General features: G+C 48.0%; 1 non-coding gene across 1 annotated transcript; it reads right to left on the bottom strand.

The window, feature by feature from the left end:
- Nucleotides 1–22,394: 22,394 nt before the first annotated feature.
- On the bottom strand, nucleotides 22,395–22,501 carry LOC115893701. Its single transcript, XR_004053764.1, has one exon. It is a non-coding gene; the product is annotated as a U6 spliceosomal RNA (small nuclear RNA).
- Between the last annotated feature and the right edge of the window lie 1,013 nt (nucleotides 22,502–23,514).

Genomic DNA, 23,514 nt, shown 5'->3' with positions numbered 1-23,514 from the left:
AAGCGTTAGGATTTTAACAAGCTTTGGGAGACAAAGGCCCAATAAAATGCCTGAGTTGGACCGATCAACAGAAGACAAAGATGGGATTAAGGCCCATTCAAGCCTGAGAGCCTTCTGACAGCGGCCATTGAGTTGACGGAGAGGAATGAGAGCAAATACATCCTGAAACTTCAGTTTTCTGTGTGCATTAGCCATGGCTTACTGTGGTCTGAATATTTGTGTCCCTCCAAAATTCATGTTGAAACCTAGTCCCCAACGCAACGGTAGTAAGAGGTGGGGCCTTTGGAAGGCGAGGAGGCCATGGGGGCTCCACCCGCATGGGCGGGATCAGTGCCTTATAAAAGCATGAGGAATGAGCTTGGTGCCTGTACGCACTTTCACTTTCTGCCATGTGAGGACGTGACGAGAAGGTCCTCTCCAGACACCTCCTGCAGCGCAGGATTCCCAGCCTCCGGAACTGTGAGCAGTCCATTTCTACGATTTATAAATGATCTGTTCTAGGGTGTTTTGTTAGAGCAGCACAAACAGGCACAGACAGACATTGGTACCAGGAAGTAGGGCTGTTGCTGTAACAACCACCTGAAAATGTGGCGGCAGAGCTGGAACCGCGTCACGGGAGGGGCTGGAACCGTTTTGAAGGGCACGCTGGAAAAGCACACATTTCTGTGAACGGAGGTGGTGCGAAGGTGACTCCCGTGCAGGCCAAGGAGGGCAGAGCTGTAGAGAGAGGCTCTGGGTTGGTCGCGATGACCTCAGTGGTGGTGATCAGAATGCTGGTGGAGATCCACGCAGTCAAAGCCATTCTTGTGAGGTCTTAGACAGACATGAGAACTGTCTTATTGGAAACTGCAGGGGGGGCGGCCCTTTTACAAAGTGGCAGAGAACTTGGTTGAATTGTGTCCGTGCCCTGGGGCTTTGTGGGAGGCAGAAGTTAGAAGTGATGAACTAGAATATTTGTTGGAAGAAATCTCTAAGCAAAGCACTCTGGATGCTGCATGGCTTCTGTTGACTGCTTATAGCGGAAGGCAAGAAAAGAGAAATGAGTTAAAGCCATTGATAATAGAAAGGAAACAGAACTTAAAGACTTGAAAACTCTTAGCCTGCCCATGTCAAGAATAAGAAAGCGTGTTCAGGAAAGAATAGCAAAGGTGTGGGCAAACATATTTGGATAAGGAGACTAGTATGGGTAGAAGGAAACCAGAAGCTGCTCATCAAGACAATGGGAGAATGACCCCCGAGGCATTTCCAAGACCTTCCAGGCTGTCACGCCCATCACAGGCTCAGAGTGCCCAGGCCTTGAAGGCAGAATGGCTTCAAAGGAAGAGCCCAGGGCCTCCATGAGACCTTGGGGTGTGCTGCCCAGCCTTGCCTCAATCTCTGTTCCTCCCTGCAAGCTGGTGCATCACTCCTGGCCCACCCCCATGGAGGTTCACGCGGGGCCAGGTGTTCCTTGGGCTGCCTGCCCAGAAGGCGCAGGCAGTAAACCTCGCTGGGATCAGCATGGTGCCAGCTCTGCAGATGCGCAGAGTGCACAAGCCGTGGAGGAAAAGTGCCTGCTCCTGGATTCCACTGGGTGTCACGGAGAGCCTGGGGCCCAGGCAGAGAACTGCCATATCGTCGGGCCATGGAGAGTCCCCACAGGACAATGCCTAGTGGTGCCAAGGGAGCAGAGGACACTCCAGACCTGTAGAGCCACCAGCATGCACCACCAGCCTGGGAAAGCCACAAGCACACAAAGCCGTAGGAGTGGGGCCACCAGGAGCCTTGCCCCAGTGTGTCCAGAAGGTAGGACAAAGAGTCAAAGAAAATTATTCTTAAGCTTTAAGATTTAATTTTGTCCTGTTGGGTTTTGGATTTGGTTGTGCTCAGTTAGTCCTTTGCTTCCTATTTCTCGTGTTTGGAATGGAATTTTCCATCCTTGGCCTGTGCCGCAGGGGCTGTAGGGCTGCAGCTGCCTATCGAGCAGACCACCTGTAAGTATGGCCTGAGTCTTCTCTTCCTGTGTCAGCTGATAAGAGGAACTCCCCATGCAGCAACAGATGCAGGTGGGGAGAGAGAAGGCACCTGGAGCAGGAGTGGGGGCCACAGGCGTTTGGGCCACTTCATATAACTTACTTGTGCCTTCAGGACCTGCTTGAGCCTGATCACACATACATCACTTTCATTCAAATGGAGCGCTGCTATGCACGCCCAACTTTATTTATTTATTTATTTTATTTTATTTTTTAAAATTTTTTATTTTTTTATTTTTATTTTTTTCAGACTGAGTCTCGCTCAGTCGCCCAGGCTGGAGTGCAGTGGCGTGATCTCGGCTCACTGCAAGCTCTGCCTCCTGGGATCACGCCATTCTCCTGCCTCAGCCTCCCGAGGAGCTGGGACTACAGGTGCCCACCACCATGCCCAACTAATTTTTTGTATTTTTAGTAGAGACGGGGTTTCACCGTGTTCGCCAGGATGGTCTCGATCTCCTGACCTCGTGATCCGCCTGCCTCGGCCTCCCAAAGTACTGGGATTACAGGCGTGAGCCACCGTGCCCGGCCACACGCCCAACTTTATAGCAACATGGGTCAGATAATCCCCAGATCATGATGGGCAGCTCAGGCCATATGGTAACTTGGTGGCCCTTGGTCAAGTGTTTAGTTTCTATGAAGACCTAGATGCAGGCTGATATGGTTAGGCTTTGTGTCCCCACTCAAATCTCATCTTGAATTGTAATGCCCAGGCGTGAAAGGAGAGACCTGGTGGGAGGTGATTGGATCATGGAGGCTGTTCCCTCCCTGCTGTTCTCATGATAGTAAGTGAGTTCTCACAAAATCTGACGGCTTTGTAAGTGTTTGGTAGTTCCTTTCTTGCTCATTCTTCTCCCACTCACTGCCATGTAAAACGTGCCAGCTTGCCCTTCTGCCATGATTGTAAGTTTCCTGAGGCCTCCCCAGCCATGCAGAACTGTGAGTCAATTAACCCCCTTTCCTTTATAAATTACCCAGTCTCGGGTAGTATCTTTACAGCAGTGCGAAACAGACTAATACGCAGTCCAAGACCTGTTTCTCAAAAGGAGAGTGGTTATCTGTGGATGATGACAGGGCCTTGCTCCAAAATCCTAAGGGCCTGAGCTTTGAGTCACCTACTGGGGCTTGGCAAAGGCTGCACACAGTGTCCCTGTCTGCCACTGACACCTCAGGCTGGATCTGCTGGGTCATCTGGCCCACGTGGCAGAGCAGCTTGCACAGAGGCTGGACCTGCTGCTGGGCCACATTCAAAACTAGCAGCTTTTCAAATCATTCAGTAAATGGGCCAGAGTTGGACACCTAAATGAGGAAGAAACTGTCTTCCTCACATCAAACAGGCTCACTTGGTGTTGTTCTCTTTGGTTGTGGGAGGGTTCAGATGCAACAATCTATGCATCACTTTAGAGCAGTCCCCATACCACTGGACTCCTAGAAATTTCACCGAGGTAGAAGGTTCTGACTTTTAGTTGGATTTATTTCCCATCCTCTGACTCCAGCAAGTATAGAATAATTGCTACTTCTTGTGCCTTATGTCCAATTAGCATAATGTCATCAGTGTAATGGGCCAGTGTGACTTGCTAGGGAAGGAAAGGGTGATCCAGACCCCTGAGAATTACCTCTGACACAGGCTGGAGACGCAAGAGGCCCCTGAGGTGGGATGGTGAGGGTGTATTGCTGGTCTGGCTTCTGCTGAGCCTTGTGGACAGGGGTGGAGAAAGACACATTTGCCAGATCAATAACTGCGCACCAGGTAGCAGGAGATGGGCTAATTTGCTCAACCAATGGAACCAAGTTTGGTCCAGTAGCTGCAACTGGAGTCAAACTTAGGACAATCCATTGTCATTCTCCAAAACCCACCTGCCTTCCCTATTGGCCAAATAGGTGAGTGGAATGGGGCTGTGGTGAGGACACCGGCCCTACATCTTTTACGTATTTGATGGTGGCACTAACTTCTGAAATTCCTCTGGAAATGCAGCTTTTGACTGACTATTATCATATCGCTTTTGACTATTTTTCTAGGTAGAGGCAGCTCTAATGGCTTCTACTTGGCCCACAATAGTAGCCCTCACCCCACACATCAGGACACTAATGTGGTGACTCAGCTGGTGGCAGAGTACAGTTGTGCACAGCATGAGGATGCTTTGGTCAAGAATGGGTACATGTATGGTGGTGGTCCCATAAGATTACAATGGAGCTGAAAAATTCCTATCACCTAATGATGTTGTGGCACAATGCATTTTGTATTAGTCCATTCTCACATTGCTAGTAAAGACATACCTGAGCCTGGGTAATTTATGAAGGAAAGAGGTTTAATTGACTCACAGCTCAGCATAGCTGGGGAGGCCTCAGGAAACTTACAATCATGGTGGAAGGGGGAGCAAACAGGTCCTTCTTCACATGGCAGCAGCAAGAAGTGCCAAACAAAAAGGGGAAAACACCTTATAAAACCGTCAGATCTTGTGAGAACTCACTCACTACCACGAGAACAGCAGGGAGGTAACCACCTCCATGATTCAATCGCCTCCCACCGGGTCCCTTTCAGAACACGTGGGGATTTTGGGAACTACAATTCAAGATGAGATATGGGTGGGGAAACAGCCAAACCATATCAATTACTCCTGTGTTATGTGGCGATGCTGGTGTAAGTAAACCTGCTGTGCTACCAGTCATATAAAAATCTAGCACATACATTTATGCACAGCACCACAGTACTTGACAATGATAACAAACAACTATGTTACTCGTTTATGTATTTCCTATACTTTTTTTAGAGTGTACTCCTTCTACTTACATATAAAACAAGTTAAATATAAAACAACCTCAGGCAGTTTCTTAGGGAAGTATCCAGAAGAACGCATTGCTATCACAGGAGATGACACTTGCATGCATGTCACTGCCCATGAAGACCTTCCAGTCACAAAACTGGTCAAGATGTGACAGTGAAAGACAGTGAACCGATGATTCTGACCCTATGTAGGCCGAGGCTGATGTGTGTGTTTGTGTCTTAGTTTTTTTTTGAGGTGGACTCTCGCTCTGTAGCCCAGGCTGGAGTGCAATGGCGCAATCTCAACTCACTGCAAGCTCCGCTTCCCGGGTTCACACTATTATTCTCCTGCCTCAGCCTCCCGAGTAGCTGGGACTACAGTCGCCCACCACCACTACAGGTGCCCGCCACCACGTCCGGCTAATTTTTGTATGTTTAGTAGTGACTGGGTTTCACTGTGTTAGCCAGGATGGTTTCAATCTCCTGACCTCATGATCCGCCTGCCTCGGCCTCCCAAAGTGCTGGGATTACAGGGGTGAGCCACTGCACCTGGCCTTTGTGTCTTAGTTTTTAACAAAAAAGTTTAAAAAGTAAAAAAAAAAAAAAAAGTTATTAGGTAGAAAAAACCTTACAGAATATGAATATAAAGAAAGAAAATATTTTTGTATACTTGTACAATGTGTTTGTGTTTTAAGCTATATGTTATTACAAAAGAGTAAAAAAGTTTTGAAAAGTTAAAACTTTATAAAGTGAAAAAGTTACAATAAGCTAAGGTTAATTTAGTATTGAAAAAAGAAATACTTTAATAAATTTAGTGTAGCCTAAGTATACAGTGTTTATAAAGTCCACAGTAGTGCACAGTAGCATCCTAGGCCTTTACAGTGACTCACTACCCACTCCTTGACTCACCCAGAGCAGCTTCCAGCCCTGCAAGCTCCATTCATGGTAAGTGCTCTATGCAGGTGTGCCATTTTTTATTGTTTCTACTGTATTTTTACAGTAGCTTTTCTGTGTTTAGATACATAATTAATTAGCAATGTGTTAGAGTGGCCTATGGTATTCAGTACAATAACATGCTGTGCAGGTTTTTAGCCTACAATCAATGGTCTCTACCCCACAGCCTGGTGGGGGCAGTAGTCTCTGCCATCTAGGCATGTATAAGTACATCCTATGATGTTTGCACAATGATGAAATCACCTAATGACGAAATCTCCTAACAATGCATTTCTCAGAATGTACCGATCATTGACACATGACAGTATATCTATTCCAATTATGCTTTCTGTAACCTGCAAAATAACCAATAGTGGTTTGGGAATCCACTGAGCCAACAATGAGATGAACCTGATCTAAAACTCCGCCAATCACCTCATCCCCCACAAGCCCCTTCTCTGACTGCAGGACCACAGTGACATCATTTCCACTCTTCTAGAGTCAGTGTCAGTTCAGAGCCAGTGTCCAGTAGTCCACAATCAATCTGATTATTTCATTTTCCCCAGTGGATAGTTACTCTGGGAAACTATGAGAAGGCTGGGAGAAAGAGTAACGGTATAAATTTTTGGTAGTGGACCAAAGTCCTTCCTGGAGAAGACCCAGCCTTCTCTTGATTTAAGGAGTCTGGATCTGTAAACTGGCTCAAGTCTGTGAGTTGACTGAAGGACTGTTGACTCTGTGCTTTTATGATTCAAGGTTAGACTTTTGTACATTGAACATGGAAGTTTTATGCTTATACAGATCCAATAAGAATTTAGTAGGCTTCCTGTCTATTTTACTTTGTTGAAAAAAAAAAAGAAAAAAAAAAGCCCAACTCTGTAAAATATTTAAAGAGGTTGATTCTGAACCAGAAGGCACAGTCTCGAGAAGTCCCGAGAACATGTGTCCATCATGACTGGCTTGCGCCTTGGTTTTAAACATTTTAGGGAGACATCGATCAATATACGTGAGGTTTCTATTGGTTCAGTCTGGCAAGTCTGGACAAGTCAAAGTGGGGAGTGTGGGCTTCCAGGTCATAGGTAGATTCAGAGATTTTCTGATTGACAATTGATTGAAAGAAGTTATTATCTAAAGACCTGGAATCAATAGAAAGGAGTGTCTGGGGTAAGACAAAGGGTTTTGAAGACCAAGGTTCTTATTATGTAGATGAAGTCTCATAGGTGGCTGCCCTCAGAGACAATAGATGGCAAATATTTCCAATTTGACCTTTAAAAGGTGCTAGACTCTCAGTTACCCTCTTCAGAACTAGGAAAGCCTGGAAGGGGAAAGATCTAATAATGTTAATAGAGACTCCTTAAAAAAAGGCAAACTCCTCTCCCCCCACCAAAGTCAATGTTGCAGGGCCATCTCAAAATATGGCAAAAAACTTATTTTGGAGTAAAGTATTTTGATTTCCTTCTTTATCTGTCATGTGATGCTGTACTAGAGTCAGGCTGGAATTCACTATCTTATTGCTACAAAGTCTGGCTGTCAGTCTTAAGGTCTCTGTTTTAGTGTTAATGCAGCTCGGTTGTGCCTGAATTCCAAAGGGAGGAGGTAAAACAAGACATGCCTGACCACCTTTCCAATCATGGCCTGAACTAGATTTTTCAGGTTTACTTTGGAAATCTCCTTGGCTGAGACAGGGCTCCATTCAGTTGGTTTGGGGGCTTAAAATTTTATTTTTGATTTACAACTTTCAGGAACACAATGACTAATGACTAAGTAGCCAGTGCCATAGGTCCGCACAGATCAGACCTTTCTGATTGTTGCTTTGCCTCTGCTGTCCATTACAGAAACTATGCCTACCTTGCCTTTGATGGCTGAATGCCATCACTTGGTCCTGCTACTACAGGATCAATTCTTCCCATTGCATTTATGTTTTCTAATTAAATGGCTACTATTTCCACGGTAAGGTCTGACCTGCAGAGAAGAGCAATTGTAGCACTCTTCAGGAATGCCAGGGCTCCCCTTACAAATCTGTTTCTCACAGTTTTGATGAAAGGTCTGCCTTCTGGACCCTCCCAGAGTGGGTGTGTAAGTCTTATATGACAAATCCACTGTAGCGTTCCAATCTCCCTAAGCTTTTGAATCCCCTCCTCTATGTTCAACCATGGCGTGTCTGGTATTTTCAGGTCACTCACTGTTAGCCACCTTTTGGTTCATGTTTCAACCAACCAACCAAACACACTGTTAGAAAGAGTTCTAACCTTTCTCACTCCCCCAGCTGCAGCCTTAAATTCAGACTCTCTGCTTGGTGGCCCCACGTCAATATATTCAGCCTGCTCCACCTTTATGTTCTTACCCCATTGTCCCACACCCTCAGTATCCATTCCCTCTCGTGTCCCCAGATGTCTGTCTGTATAAATTAGAGAACTCAAGTAGTTCCTATGGAGTGCGGCTCACCACCTGCTAGGTTACACTTTGTGTTTCACTTTCATACATCTGCTGGGCCGTGAGTCTAGTTACAGGTCGCAAAGCAAAGGGAAGGGGCAGGGAATTAGCACTGTCTCACTTGGCGATTACCTTAGGAGTAATCACCCTGTGATTAAGGCTGTGACTGTTTTCTCAGGCAATGCAGGTTAATATCCTCAGATGGAGGTGGAAAGGCCAGTACCCCTGGAGGTGGGGAGGACACTTTCACTGACAAAGAAGACTCATCAGAATTTAGCGGCTCGGTGTCCCCAGCTCCATCAGGGTCTCTCCACATATCCACACCCCAACATACAGGATCCCATTGTTTCCCAGCCAATGTCTTCACTTTAACTGTAGGCACCCTGTGAGGTTGAGAATTCAGCTTGTGTTGTAATTTACTCAGTTATAGGATGAGGTTCTGTGTTTGATTTTCAGCAACCTCAGCCTTGGCTACAGGAGACAAGGCTCTCCCTCAGAACATACTCAGAAGCTCTTAGGTCATCTATGTGGTGCCCGGGCTGGGAATTTTAACGCCCAAACTCGTTCTTTTCTTGAACCACTTCTGTCCAGTGACATTAAGAGAAATGAGCTAACAACATTCTTTAATTTTCAAAAAGCATTTCAAAGTATTATATACAGGATGGCTTAGCTCCTTGCTTCTTAAAAGTGGCTGATTGAAAGTATCCAATGCAAATGTTTTGTGTATTTCTGTATGAAGCTTACATCATGGTCTATCAGCACCGTTTACTACTTGAAATAGAGTCATCTGGCCGGGCACGGTGGCTCAAGCCTGTAATTCCAGCACTTTGGGAGGCCGAGACGGGCGGATCACGAGGTCAGGAGATCGAGACCATCCTGGCTAACACAGTGAAACCCCGTCTCTACTAAAAATACAAAAACTAGCCGGGTGAGGTGGCGGGCGCCTGTAGTCCCAGCTACTCGGGAGGCTGAGGCAGGAGAATGGCGGGAACCCGGGAGGCGGAGCTTGCAGTGAGCTGAGATCTGGCCACTGCACTCCAGTCCGGGCGACAGAGCGAGACTCCGCCTCAAAAAAAAAAAAAAAAAAAAAGAAATAGAGTCATCCATGCCTTTTCAAAATCTAATAGACTGGGAGCACTCATTCGAGAACCCCTGAGACCAACTCAGAAAACTCATCCTTAACTTTCTGTTTTGCCAGAACTGTTAGGCCTCTGAGCCGAAGCTCAGCCATTATAACCTCTGTGACCTGCACATACACATCCAGGTGGCCTGCAGGAGCCAAGAATTCTGGAGCAGCCAAAAAACCACAAAGAAGTAAAACAACCAGTTCCTGCCTTAACTGATTAACCAAAATTACAACATTTTACCAATGTGACTTGTCCCTGCCCTAACTTAGGTGATCAGTCGACTTTGTGACATTCTTCTTCTGGACAATAAATCTTATGATCACCCCACAATGTACCTTGTGACCCCTCCTCTGCTAACAATAGATAACCACCTTTTACTGTAATTTTCCATTACCTACCCAACTCCTATAAAGCAACCGCTTCCCCATCTCCCTTCGCTGACTCTCTTTTCGGACTCAGCCCACCTGCACGCAGGTGAATTAAAAGCTTTATTGCTCACACAAAGCCTGTTTGGTGGTTTCTTCACACAGACATGCTTGACAAGAACCACCCCTGGCACCAACATCTGTACTAGTCTGGGTTCTCCAGATTGGGAGTGCTGACCTCCTGCACAGTTGAAAGTGTACGTATAACTTTTGACTCCCCCGAAACTTTACTAATAGCCCTACTGTTGATTAGAAGTCTTCCTGATAACATAAACAGCCAATTAACACAGATTTTTTATATGTATTCGTGTGTGTGTGTGTGTGTATATAAAGTGAAGAATTGGCTCCTGTGATCATGGAGGCCGAAGAGTCCCACAATCTGCCTTCTACAAGCTGAGATCCGGGCAGCCAGTGGTGTATAGTTCAGCTGGAGTTTGAAGGCCTGAAAACCAGGAGCACTGTGTAAATTTCATGCCGAGGGCAGGAGAAGACTGATGTCCCAGATCAACAGTGAGGCCAGAAAGGGGAGTGAACTCCTCCCTTCCCTGCCTTTTGTTCTCTTCACGTCCTGAGTGCCCTGGATGAGGCCCCCACACTGGGAGGGGTGCCTTCTGTACGGGGCCCATGGTCTCAGGTGCCAGTCTCATTGGGAAACACCTCACTGGCCCACCCAGAAACAATGTTTAGTCAGGGCACCCAGTCACTCGATCACATTGACGTAGAGATGAAGCACCATACAACGGTAGGCCCCTTGTGTCACAGTCTGGTGTGGGCTGGGTGCCGTCCTCCACCTTGAGCTGTGCTAGAGGGGACGAGTGGCCTTTGGGATCAAGGTGGTGAGGGAAGGGAGGGCTGGGGACAGGCTGGGCCCAGATGTGCTGTGTGTCACCTGCCTGCCTGCCTGGGTCAGCCATGCAGGAGCATGCCTAGGAAGAGAAGGTGGGCCATGCACTGCCTTGCACCATCTGGCCCCATCCCCTCACTGCAGGTCCCGCCCCCTCACAGTGGCCCTATCCCCTTACTGCAGCTCCCGCCCCCTCACCACAGGCCCCATCCCCTCACTGCAGGCCCCGCCCCCTCACCGCAGGCCCCGCCCCCTCACCGCAGGCCCCATCCCCTCACCGCAGGCCCCATCCCCTCACCGCAGGCCCCGCCCCCTCACCGCAGGCCCCGCCCCCTCACCGCAGGCCCCGCCCCCTCACCGCAGGCCCCGCCCCCTCACCGCAGGCCCCGCCCCCTCACCGCAGGCCCCGCCCCCTCACCGCAGGCCCCGCCCCCTCACCGCAGGCCCCATCCCCTCACCGCAGGCCCCGCCCCCTCACCGCAGGCCCTATCCCCTCACCGCAGGCCCCATCCCCTCACCGCAGGCCCCGCCCCCTCACCACAGTCCCCATCCCCTCACCGCAGGCCCCATCCCCTCACCGCAGGTCCCGCCCCCTCACCACAGGCCCCATCCCCTCACCGCAGGTCCCGCCCCCTCACCACAGGCCCCATCCCCTCACCACAGGCCCCGTCCCCTCACCGCAGGCCCCACCCCCTCACCGCAGGCCCCGTCCCCTCACCGCAGGCCCCGTCCCCTCACCGCAGGCCCCACCCCCTCACCGCAGGCCCCGTCCCCTCACCGCAGGCCCCACCCCCTCACCGCAGGCCCCACCCCCTCACCGCAGGCCCCATCCCCTCACCGCAGGCCCCGCCCCCTCACCGCAGGCCCCGCCCCCTCACCGCAGGCCCCGCCCCCTCACCGCAGGCCCCGCCCCCTCACCGCAGGCCCCGCCCCCTCACCGCAGGCCCCGCCCCCTCACCGCAGGCCCCACCCCCTCACCGCAGGCCCCGTCCCCTCACCGCAGGCCCCACCCCCTCACCGCAGGTCCCGCCCCCTCACCACAGGCCCCATCCCCTCACCACAGGCCCCGTCCCCTCACCGCAGGCCCCACCCCCTCACCGCAGGCCCCATCCCCTCACCGCAGGCCCCGCCCCCTCACCGCAGGCCCCGCCCCCTCACCGCAGGCCCCATCCCCTCACCACAGGCCCCATCCCCTCACCGCAGGCCCCGCCCCCTCACCGCAGGCCCCGCCCCCTCACCGCAGGCCCCATCCCCTCACCGCAGGCCCCATCCCCTCACCGCAGGCCCCACCCCCTCACCGCAGGCCCCGCCCCCTCACCGCAGGCCCCACCCCCTCACCGCAGGCCCCGCCCCCTCACCGCAGGCCCCATCCCCTCACTGCAAGCCCCAGACTGATCCCTGGCCTCTGGCCCTGGGGTCTGCATCCCTGAACTGGGTGACAGCAGCAACCTCCACCTGCAGCCTTTGTTGCTCCCCACACTGTGGTCCTCACCTGCAGGACACTGGGCATTCAGTCTTCTCTGCTTAGAAGGTTCCCTCTTGCCCAAGACACACATGTGTGTGCACACACACATATGCACACACACGCATGCACACACACTGCGGGGCACACACACCTGCCCACACATACTCTTCCTCCTTGCTTTTTGTGTCTCGGCTTGGAATTGCACCAGGGTGCCCCTCCACCCCCCATGGCTCCCACTCTTGCCCTGCCCTCCTCTGGGCACTGCATTGCCCAGCCTTCCTCTTCCTCTTCTGCCAGCCTGTGTTGCTGGCTCAGAGCTGCTCCCCCCACCCTCCAGGCCCAGATAGGCTTTGTGGATGTTTGTCTGTTGGGTAGATGAGGGCACGGTTGAGCAGGCAAGTGAGGGGCACACTGTGGCCCCTCGAGCTGGTACTCCTGGCTGTGACACGTGTGGGATCTGGCCCAGTCCTTCGGTGGAAAAGCTGGTGGGACCCACCCATGCAGGGGGCTCTGAGGAGACCCCCCGGGCCAGGCCACTGAGGAGCCTTGCTGGAGCCTTCAGCTCCGGGGCTGAGGCGGGATGAGGTGGCGGCTGGCACTTCCTGAGCTCTCTTTCTAATCAGCCCAAGGCTGCTCTTCATCACCCGCCTAAATTCTCCTGGCCCCTCCCGCTTCCACCTGCGCTGTTCAGGAGTTTGGATACTACAGCCTGGAAGGGAATCAGCCCCAGGGCAGGGGAGGTGGAAGCCCGAAGTGGCACAGGGTTCCCTTACTGCACCCAGTTTCAGGCGAGGAGGGGACTGTGCAGCTCCCTGGAGCTCCCTGAGTCTCTGGACCTGCCAAGGAACCCACCAGTCCTTTGCTTGTCAGTTTCCTCCTAGGACAAAGGGGCTGGACAACAATGGGGGTTCCTGCCATTGTCACAGCTGCCTGGAGGTGTCCAGGAGAGAGGCCCCCGAGGAGAGGAGCCGCTGGGAGAGGCTAAGCCCTCACTTTCCTGGTGCGAAGGTGAGGCAGGCACCACCAGCTATGCTGGGCAGATGGGGATGTGCTGGGGCCTTATCTCCAGACACTCAGGCCTGGTGTGCGGGGGGGCTGCTGCCTGGCTTCTACCTTCTGAGGCGCAGCAGGGACGCTGGGCCTGCGAGGCCCACTTGCTGTGACTGTCCCCTGTTCCCTGTGGCTGGGAGACCGAGAAGGCTCATGCTCCCCTCAGTGCTTCTGTGCCTGAGTAGCTGAAACCCCCTGGCTGGGTCTGAGATCTAACCGGTGGCTTGTCCTCATGGGTCACCCTGGCATGGTCTGGAGAGACTGCCAGACACACTCTGGGGGAGGTTGGGAGGAGAGCCGGGGCCTGTGGGCACAGGACAGTGCAAAGAGCCCTGAGTGGGAGCGTCTGCCATTGGCCAGGTGCCCACTGCTGCCCACATCACAGTGAGAAGCCCACACAACCAGCCTTCTTTCCTTCCCATGGCTGTGCCTCAGTTTTCATGCATGATAGGCGGGACCAGACTGCACTGGGGCACTGGGTAGGGCGAGTCAGCCCTGGGAGAATCTCAGGCTTGCACTCAGCTCAGTGGCTGCACCACACCTGTTGGGACCTGGACCTCCTGGAGCTCGAGACCAGGACGCAGAAGCTCAGAGCAGAGGAGGCTGGTGGCAGGGACGGCTGGGCCTGCACAGGTGCTTCTTACATTTGAAACGCTGTGAAATGTGCAATAGACACAAAAAGAGCACGTGTGATGTTGACCTGCAGTTCAGGGAATAATGACGAAGTGACCCCAGCAGAGGAAGGAGGGCGTCAGTTTTCCTCAGAGCCTGCACGCCCATCTAGGCAGGTCTCACTCAGAGTGGACGCCTTGAGCGGCCAGTGCACTCACCCCCATGGCCACAGGAGGATGGGCGCTGAGCCCCTAGGCTGGGGCTGGCTGTGGCCTCTGGGGACTTTGCTGGACCCTCCTGTGGGGAGCATGAGGGAAGAGCTGTGAGGATGCTCTAGGAAGCCTGTGGCCGCCCAGCCAGGCCTGGAAGGGCAGTGTCAGGGACAGATAAGGACAGTGGGCAGGAGTGTGCCTCTTTCCATAGCACCAGGTCCTGGCTCCAGTGCTCAGGGCCGGGCCCAGGCCGGCTGGGGTGAGTGCCCCTAGCTGACCCCAGCAGCAGGGTATGTGGGGAGGAGGGGGCTGTCATTGTCATTCGGTCTATTCAGGCCAAGGACAGAGAGCTGGTCCAGGCTCCCTGGTGAGAGTGGAATGTGGGCGCAGGCCCCCTCCACCCAGCGCCCCTCAAGGCCTCTCCTCAACACTGGGCCTCGACGGTTTCAACCAACTTCACGGCTCAGAATCTTTCAGGCCAGTGTCCCATCCCACCCGAGTAAGTCAGAGGCCCATGATAACAAGGTGGTTTGAACATTTATTCTAAACAACTAAGGGGCCAGGTGTGGTGGTTCATGCCTGTAATCTCAGCACTTCGGGAGGCCGAGGCAGGAGGATCGTTTGAACTCAGGAATTCGAGACCAGCCCGGGCAACACAAGAAAGCCCTGTCTCTACAAAAAAATACAAAAAATTAGCCAGATGTTGTGATGTGCACCTGTGGTCCCAGGTACTTGGGAGGCTGAGGTGGAAGGATCTCTTGAGCCCAGGAAGTCAAGGATGCAGTGAGCCTTGATCACAACATTGCACTCCAGCCTGGACGACAGAGTGAGACCCTGTTTCAAAAATAAAATAAACAACTAATAGGCCAAAGAAGAAACTGTGATGAAAATTTAAAAATACTTAGAGGTGAATGATATTGAAAAAGTTGCACTAAAAACTTGAGGGATGTGGTAAAGTGGAGTTGGGAGGAAACACGTGGACTCGGTACGTGTATTAGATGTAGGCTGGAAGTGAATGAGCTGAGCATCCCAGTGAACATGTTGGATTAGATACAACGGAATCATCCCAATAATGCAGGAGGAAGGAAATAATAAAGGTAAGAGTGGGAAATGACAAAATGAGGAGTGTGTAATAGAGAGGTCCAAGAGCCAAAAGCTTCCTTGAAATGATTAATAAAATTAGCAAAGCCTCACAAATCAGATCATGACAAAACAGAAACAATATTAGGAAAGGGAAAGGGGCCTAAACGTGGATCCAGCAGGCAGTTAAAACGCCAGTGAGAGAGTATTATATAAAGCCAGGGGCTGGTTATAAATCTCAACATGCTTTTTTTGAAGGATTTTTTTTTTGTGTCTCTATCTCCTTCAGTTCTTCTCTGATCTTAGTTATTTCTTGCCTTCTGCTAGCTTTTGAATGCGTTTGCTCTTGCTTCTCTAATTCTTTTCATTGTGATGTCAGGGTGTCAATTTTAGATCTTTCCAGCTTTCTCTTGTGGGCATTTAGTGCTATAAATTTCCCTCTACACACTGCTTTAAATGTGTCCCAGAGATTCTGGTATGTTGTATCTTTGTTCTCATTGCTTTCAAAGAACATCTTTATTTCTGCCTTCATTTCGTTGTGTACCCAGTAGTCATTCAGGAGCAGGTTGTTCAGTTTCCATGTAGTTGAACGGTTTTGAGTGAGTTTCTTAATCCTGAGTTCTAGTTTGATTGCCCTGTGGTCTGAGAGACAGTTTGTTATAATTTCTGTTCTTTTACATTTGCTGAGGAGTGCTTTACTTCCAACTATGTGGTCAATTTTGGAATAAGTGTGATGTGGTGCTGTGAAGAAAATATATTCTGTTGATTTGGGGTGGAGAGTTCTGTAGATGTCTATTAGGTCTGCTTGGTGCAGAGCTGAGTTCAGTTCCTGAATATCCTTGTTAATGTTCTGTCTCGTTGATCTGTCTAATGTTGACAGTGGGGTGTTAAAGTCTCCCATTATTATTGTGTGGGAGTCTATGTCTCTGTGTAAGTCTCTAAGGACTTGCTTTATGAATCTGGGTGCTCCTGTATTGGATGCATGTATATTTAGAATAGTTAGCTCTTCTTGTTGAATTGATCCCTTTACCGTTGTGTAACGGCTTTCTTTGTCTCTTTTGATCTTTGTTGGTTTAAAGTCTGCTTTATTAGAGACTAGGATTGCAACTCCTGCCTTTTTTTTGTTTTCCATTTGCTTGGTAGATCTTCCTCCCTCCCTTTATTTTGAGCCTATGTGTGTCTCTGCACGTGAGATGGGTCTCCTGAATACAGCACACTGATGGGTCTTGACTCTTTATCCAATTTGCCAGTCTGTGTCTTTTAATTGGAGAATGTAGCCCATTTACGTTTAAGGTTAATATTGTTATGTGTGAACTTGATCCTGTCATTATGATGTTAGCTGGTTATTTTGTTCATTAGTTGATGCAGTTTCTTCCTAGCATCGATGGTCTTTACATTTTGGCATGTTTTTGCAGTGACTGGTTGTACCGGTTGTTCCTTTCCATGTTTAGTGCTTCCTTCAGGATCTCTTGTAAGGCAGGCCTCGTGGTGACAAAATCTCTCAGCATTTGCTTGTCTGTAAAGGATTTTATTTCTCCTTCACTTAAGAAACTTAGTTTGGCTGGATATGAAATTCTGGGTTGAAAGAATGTTGAATATTGGCCCCCACTCTCTTCTGGCTTGTAGAGTTTCTGCTGAGAGATCCGCTGTTAGTCTGATGGGCTTCCCTTTGTGGGTAACCCGACCTTTCTCTCTGGCTGCCCTTAATATTTTTTCCTTCAGTTCAACTTTGGTGAATCTGACAATTATGTGTCTTGGAGTTGTTCTTCTCGAGGAGTATCTTTGTGGCATTCTCTGTATTTCCTGAATTTGAATGTTGGTCTGCCTTGCTAGGTTGGGGAAGTCCTCCCGGATAATATCCTGCATAGTGTTTTCCAACTTGTTTCCATTCTCCCTGTCACTTTCAGGTACACCAATCAGACGTAGATTTGGTCTTTTCACATAGTCCCATATTTCTTGGAGGCTTTGTTCGTTTCTTTTAACTCTTTTTTCTCTAAACTTCTCTTCTCACTTTATTTCATTCATTTGATCTTTAATCACTGATACCCTTTCTTCCAGTTGATCAAATTGGTTACTGAAGCTTGTTCATTTGTCACGTAGTTCTCGTGCCATGGTTTTCAGCTCTATCAGGCCATTTAAGGACTTCTCTACATTGGTTATTCTAGTGAGCCATTCATCAAATCTTTTTCCAAGGTTTTTAGCTTCTTTGCAATGGGTTCGAATTCCTCCTTTAGCTCGGAGTATTTTGATCATCTGAAGCCTTCTTTTCTCAACTTGTCAAAGTCATTCTCCGTCAAGTTTTGTTCCATTGCTGGCAAGGAGCTGTGAAAAATCAATGAATCCAGGAGCTGGTTTTTGAAAAGATCAACAAAATTGATAGACCACTAGCAAGACTAATAAAGGAGAAAAGAGAGAAGAATCAAATAGACACAATATAAAATGATAAAGGGGATATCACCACCAACCCCACAGAAATACAAACTACCATCAGATAATACTATAAATACCTCTACGCAAATAAACTAGAAAACCTAGAAGAAATGGATAAATTCCTGAACACATACACTCTCCCAACACGAAACCAGGAAGAAGTTGGATCCCTGAATAGACCAATAACAGGTTCTGAAATTGAGGCAATAATTAATAGCCTACCAACCAAAAAAAAAAAAAAAAAAAAATCCAGGACCAGATGGACTCACAGCCGAATTCTACCAGAGGTACAAGGAAGAACTGATACCATTCTTTCCGAAATGATTCCAATCGATAGAAAAAGAGGGCATCCTCCCTAATTCATTTTATGAGGCCAACATCATCCTGACACCAAAGCCTGGCAGAGACACAACAAAAAAAGAGAATTTTAGACCAATATCCCTGATGAACATCGATGCAAAAATCCTCAATAAAATACTGGCAAACTGAATCCAGCAGCACATCCAAAAGCTTATCCACCACGATCAAGTGGGCTTCATCCCTGGGATGTAAGGCTGGTTCAACATACGCAAATCACTAAACATAATCCTGCATATAGACAGAACCAAAGACAAAAACCACATGATTATCTCAATAGATGCAGAAAAGGCCTTTGACAAAATTCAACAGCCCTTCATGATAACAACTCTCAATAAATTCGGTATTGATGGAACGTATCTCAAAATAATAAGAACTGTTTATGACAAACCCACAGCCAATATCATACTGAATGGGCAAAAACTGGAAGCATTCCCTTTGAAAATTGGCACAAGACAGAGATGCCCTCTCTCACCACTCATGTTCAACATAGTGTTGGAAGTTCTGGCCAGGGCAATCAGGCAGGAGAAAGAAATAAAGGGTATTCAATTAGGAAGAGATGAAGTCAAATTGTCCCTGTTTGCAGATTACATGATTGTATATTTAGAAAACCACATCATCTCAGCCCGAAATCTCCTTAAGCTGATAAGCAACTTCAGCAAAGTCTCAGGATACAAAATCAGTGTGCAAAAATCACAAGCATTCTTACACACCAATGACAGACAAACAGAGAGTCAAATCATGAGTGAACTCCCATTCACAATTGCTTCAAAGAGAATAAAATACCTGGGAATCCAACTTACAAGGGATGTGAAGGACCTCTTCAAGGAGAACTACAAACCACTGCTCAATGAAATAAAAGAGGACACAAACAAATAGAAGAACATTCCATGCTCATGGATAGGAAGAATCAATATCATGAAAATGGCCATACTGCCCAGGGTAATTTATAGATTCAATGCCATCCCCATTAAGCTACCAATGACTTTCTTCACAGAATTGGAAAAAAACTACTTTAAAGTTCATGTGGAACCAAAAAAGAGCCCTCATTGCCAAGACAATTCTAAGCCAAAAGAACAAAGCTGGAGGACATCACGCTACCTGACTTCAAACTATACTACAAGGCTACAGTAACCGAAACAGCATGGTACTGGTACCAAAACAGAAATATAGACCAATGGAACAGAACAGAGCCCTCAGAAATAATACCACACATCTACAACCATCTGATCTTTGACAAATCTGACGAAAACAAGAAATGAGGAAAGGATTCCCTATTTAATAAATGGTGCTGGGAAAACTGGCTAGCCATATGTAGAAAGCTGACACTGGACCCTTCCTTACACCTTATACAAAAATTAATTCAAGATGGATTAGAGACTTAAATGTTAGACCTAAAACGATAAAAACCCTAGAAGAAAACCCAGGCAATACTATTCAGGATATAGGCATGGGCAAGGACTTTATGTCTAAAACACCAAAAGCAATGGCAACAAAAGCCAAAATTGACAAATGGGATCTAATTAAACTAAAGAGCTTCTGCACAGCAAAAGAAACTACCATCAGGGTGAACAGGCAACCTACAGAATGGAAGAAAATTTGTATCATCTACTCATCTGACAAAGGGCTAATATCCAGAACCTACAAAGATCTCAAACAAATTTACAAGAAAAAAACAAACAACCCCATCAAAAAGTGGGCAAAGGATATGAACAGACACTTCTCAAAAGAAGACATTTATGCAGCCAACAGACACATGAAAAAATGCTCATCATCACTGGCCATCAGAGAAATGCAAATCAAAACCACAATGAGATACCGTCTCACACCAGTTAGAATGGTGATCATTAAAAAGTCAGGAAACAACAGATGCTGGAGAGGATGTGGAGAATTAGGAACACTTTTACCCTGTTGGTGGGACTGTAAACTAGTTCAACCATTGTGGAAGACACTGTGGTGATTCCTCAAGGATCTAGAACTAGAAATACCATGTGACCCAGCCATCCCATTACTGGGTATATACCCAAAGGATTATAAATCATGCTGCTATAAAGACACACGCACACATATGTTTATTGTGGCACTGTTCACAATAGCAAAGACTTGGAACCAACTCATATGTCCATTACTGACAGACTGGATTAAGAAAATATGGCACTCAGCCGGGCGCGGTGGCTCAAGCCTGTAATCCCAGCACTTTGGGAGGCCGAGATGGGCCTCAGACTGTGGTTGACCATGGGTCATGACAACTGCAGGAAGTGAAAGCACGGAGAAGGGGGATCACCATGCACAAGCTGGGACAGGCGTTTTGTGATTTCCAATGGAGACGAACAGGCACGTACGCAAGGATTCAGCAATCCCTCCTGTACTTGTGCACACCATCAAAGCAGAGTTCTTCAACGTGGGGGCCACTGCCCGCTCAGGGAGGTCTTGACATCAGGTAGTAACATAAGTGCAGCCCTAGTTTCAGATATTCTTCTTTTTAAAATTTCCAACTTTTAAGTTCAGAGGCACATGTGCAGGATATGCAGGTTTGTTACACAGGTAAACATGTGCCATGGCGATTTGCTGCACAGATCATCCCACCGCCCAGGTATTCAGCCCAGCATCCATTAGCTATTCTTCCTGATGCTCTCCCTCCTCCCTTCTTCCACCCCGCAACCCAACAACAGGCCCCACTGTGTGTCGTTTCTCCCAGTGTGTCCTTGTGTTCTCATTATTTAGCTCCCACTTGTAAGTGAGAACATGTGGTATTTGGTTTTCTCTTCCTGTGTTAGTTTGCTGAGGATAATGGCCTCCAGCTCCATCCATGTCCCTGCAAAGGACATGAACTCATTTCTTTTTGTGGCTGCATAGTACTCCATGGTGTATATGTACCACATTTTCTTTATCCAGTCTATCATTGATGAGCAGTTAGGTTGATTCCATGTCTTGGCTATTGTGAATTGTGCTGCAGTAAACATACCCATGCATGTGTCTTTATGACAGAACAATTTATATTCCTTTGGGTCTATACCTAGTAATGGGATTTCTGGGTAGAATGATATTTCTGCCTCTAGGTTTCTGAGGAATTATCACACTGTCTTCCACAATGGCTGAACTAATTTACACTCCTGCCAGCAGTGTAAAAGCATTCCTTTTTCTCCACAACCTCTCCAGCATCTGTTATTTTTTGACTTTTTAATAATGGCCATTCTGACTGGTGTGGGACAGTATCTCATTGTGGTTTTGATTTGCATTTCGCTAATGATTAGTGATGTTGAGCTTTTTTTCAAATGTTGTCCACATGTTTGTTGTCTTTTGAGAAGTGTCTACTCATGTCCTTTGCCCACTTTTTTAATGGGTTTGTTTGCTTTTTTTCTTGTACATTTGTTTATGTTCCTTATAGATACTGGATATTAGACCTTTGTCAGATGCATAGGTTGCAAAATTTTTCTCCCATTCTTTAGGTTGCGTGTTTACTCTGTTCATAGTTTCTTTTGCTGTGCAGAAGTTCTTTAGTTTAATTAGATCCCATTTGTCAATTTTTGCTTTTGTTGCATTGCTTTTGGCATCTTTGTTATGAAATATTTGCCCATGCCTATGTCTTGAATGGTATTGCCTAGGTTTTTGTCTAGGGTTTTTAAAGTTTTGGGTTTTACATTTGCATCTTTAATCACTGTGAGTTGATTTTTGTATATGGCATAAGGAAGGGGTCCAGTTTCAATTTTCTGCATATGGCTAGCCAGTCTCCCAGCACCATTTATTAAATAGGGAATCCTTTCCCCATTGCTTATTTTTGTCACGTGTGTCAAAGATGAGATGGTTGTAGGTGTGCAGTTTTATTTCTGTGTTCTTTATTCTGTTCCATCGGTCTATGTGTCTGTTCTTGTACCAGTGCCATGCTGTTTTGGTTATTGTATTCCTGTAGTATAGTTTGAAGTTGGGTAGCATGATGCCTCTAGCTTTGTTCTTTTTGCTTAGGATTGCCTTGGTTGTTCAGGCTCTTTTTTGATTCCATATGAATTTTAAAATAGTTTTTTTTCTAATTTTATGAAGAATGTCAATGGTAGTTTAATGGCAATAGCATTGAATCCATAAATTGCTTTGGGCAATGAGGCCATTTTCATGATATTGATTCTTCCTATCCATGAGCATGGAATGTTTTTCCATTTGTTTGTGTTATCTCTGATTTCCTTGAGCAGTGGTTTGTAGTTCTCCTTGAACTACATCCCTTGTTAGCTTTATTCCTAAGTATTTTACTCTTTTTGTGGCAATTGTGAATGAGAGTTCACTTGGCTTGCCTGTTGTTGGTGTATAGGAATACTAGCAATTTTTGCACATTGGTTTTGTATCCTGAGACTTTGCTGATGTTGCTTATCAGTTTAAAGCTTTTGGGCTGAGACAATGGGGTTTTCTAGATGTAGGATCATGTTATCTGTAAACAAAGGTAGTTTGACTTCCTGTCTTCTTATTTGAATACTTTTTATATCTTTCTCTTGTTTGATTGCCCTGGCCAGAACTTCCCACTACTGTGTTAAATAAGAGTGGTGAGAGAGGACATCCTTGTCTTGTGCTGGTTTTCAAGGGGAATGCTTCCAGCTTTTGCCTGTTCAGTATGATATTGGTTGTGGGTTTGTCATATATGGCTCTTATCATTTTGAGGTATGTTCCAAAAATATGGAATGCGTCAAGAGTTTGCGTGCCATCCTTGCACAGGGACCGTGCTAATCTTCTTTGTATGGTTCCAATTTTAGTGTATGTGCTGCTGAAGTGAGCAGCAGTTTTCTTCTTAATTGGAACAAATCAGCACAGGCATTTGTACTGGCAAGCAGCTATTCGGCCAGCAAACACCTGTTTTGTTGTTGTTTTTCGGTCTATCCCAACACGTAGAAAACCATAAAGGTGGTTTGCTCTTAACTGGGAGGGGCAGCAGCATGGACCCGCCTTGGGATTACATGAATGCCCTAGCTCTCAGTCATAATTTAGCCTATGTGGATCTTGACCCATCTCCCCAGCCCACAGGACATTGGGCTGATGTGACCTGGAGGGGAGGAAGTTGTAGGTTGCTTTAACAAAAACCATGTGTGGCAGGGTGAGAAGGAAACCCTGTGAAAACAGAGACTCCTGCTTTCTCCTGAAGCTCTCTCTGGGGTCCAACAAAGCCGGGCATGCCCACTCGGTGGTGGTGAAGGACCAGTCCTGCACCCTGACTCATCCGTGTGCAGCATTCTTTGGAGGAAACAGCCCGCATTTGCGTGTGTGCTTCCCCTGTGTCCAGGTACGCCAGCGGGTGGCCTGCTTTCCACAGGAGGCACAGTCAGTGATGATGCCCATATGGTCCTGTTCCTGTGTAGGCTGAGCCACTCAGTTGTTGTGGCTCGGGGACCCAAGGGTCCTCTTGGGGTCTTGGCTGACCAAGGCACCCTCAGAGCCTGAGCCAAGCCATGGTGGAGGCCACAGTGCCCGTCGAGGGGAGCAGAGTTTGCCCTCTGTGGCCAGTACCTCTTCTCGCTTGGAGATACAGCGCTTGGCGTCCCCTGGGCCTGGGTGGAGACTGACCCTGTCCAGGGACATCAGGTGTAGTCTGACTTGGGTGTTGTTTGTCTGCTGAGTCCTGCAGCTGGAATGACTGGACATTGTCTACTGTCAAGTGCATTGGGTACTGAGCTCTAATAAGGTTCTTGGAACCTATGGCAGACAGGCAGCCTCTGATCTAAGGGAGCTGGTGCTGCCCTGAGGCAGACATGGAGGGGAGGGGAGCCGCCGTGGCCCAGCCACAGGGACTCAGCTT

The sequence above is a fragment of the Rhinopithecus roxellana genome, chromosome 15 (genome assembly GCF_007565055.1).
Source record: "Rhinopithecus roxellana isolate Shanxi Qingling chromosome 15, ASM756505v1, whole genome shotgun sequence".
NCBI classification, from domain to species: domain Eukaryota; kingdom Metazoa; phylum Chordata; class Mammalia; order Primates; family Cercopithecidae; genus Rhinopithecus; species Rhinopithecus roxellana.
This window is presented reverse-complemented; position numbering and strand designations above follow the sequence as displayed.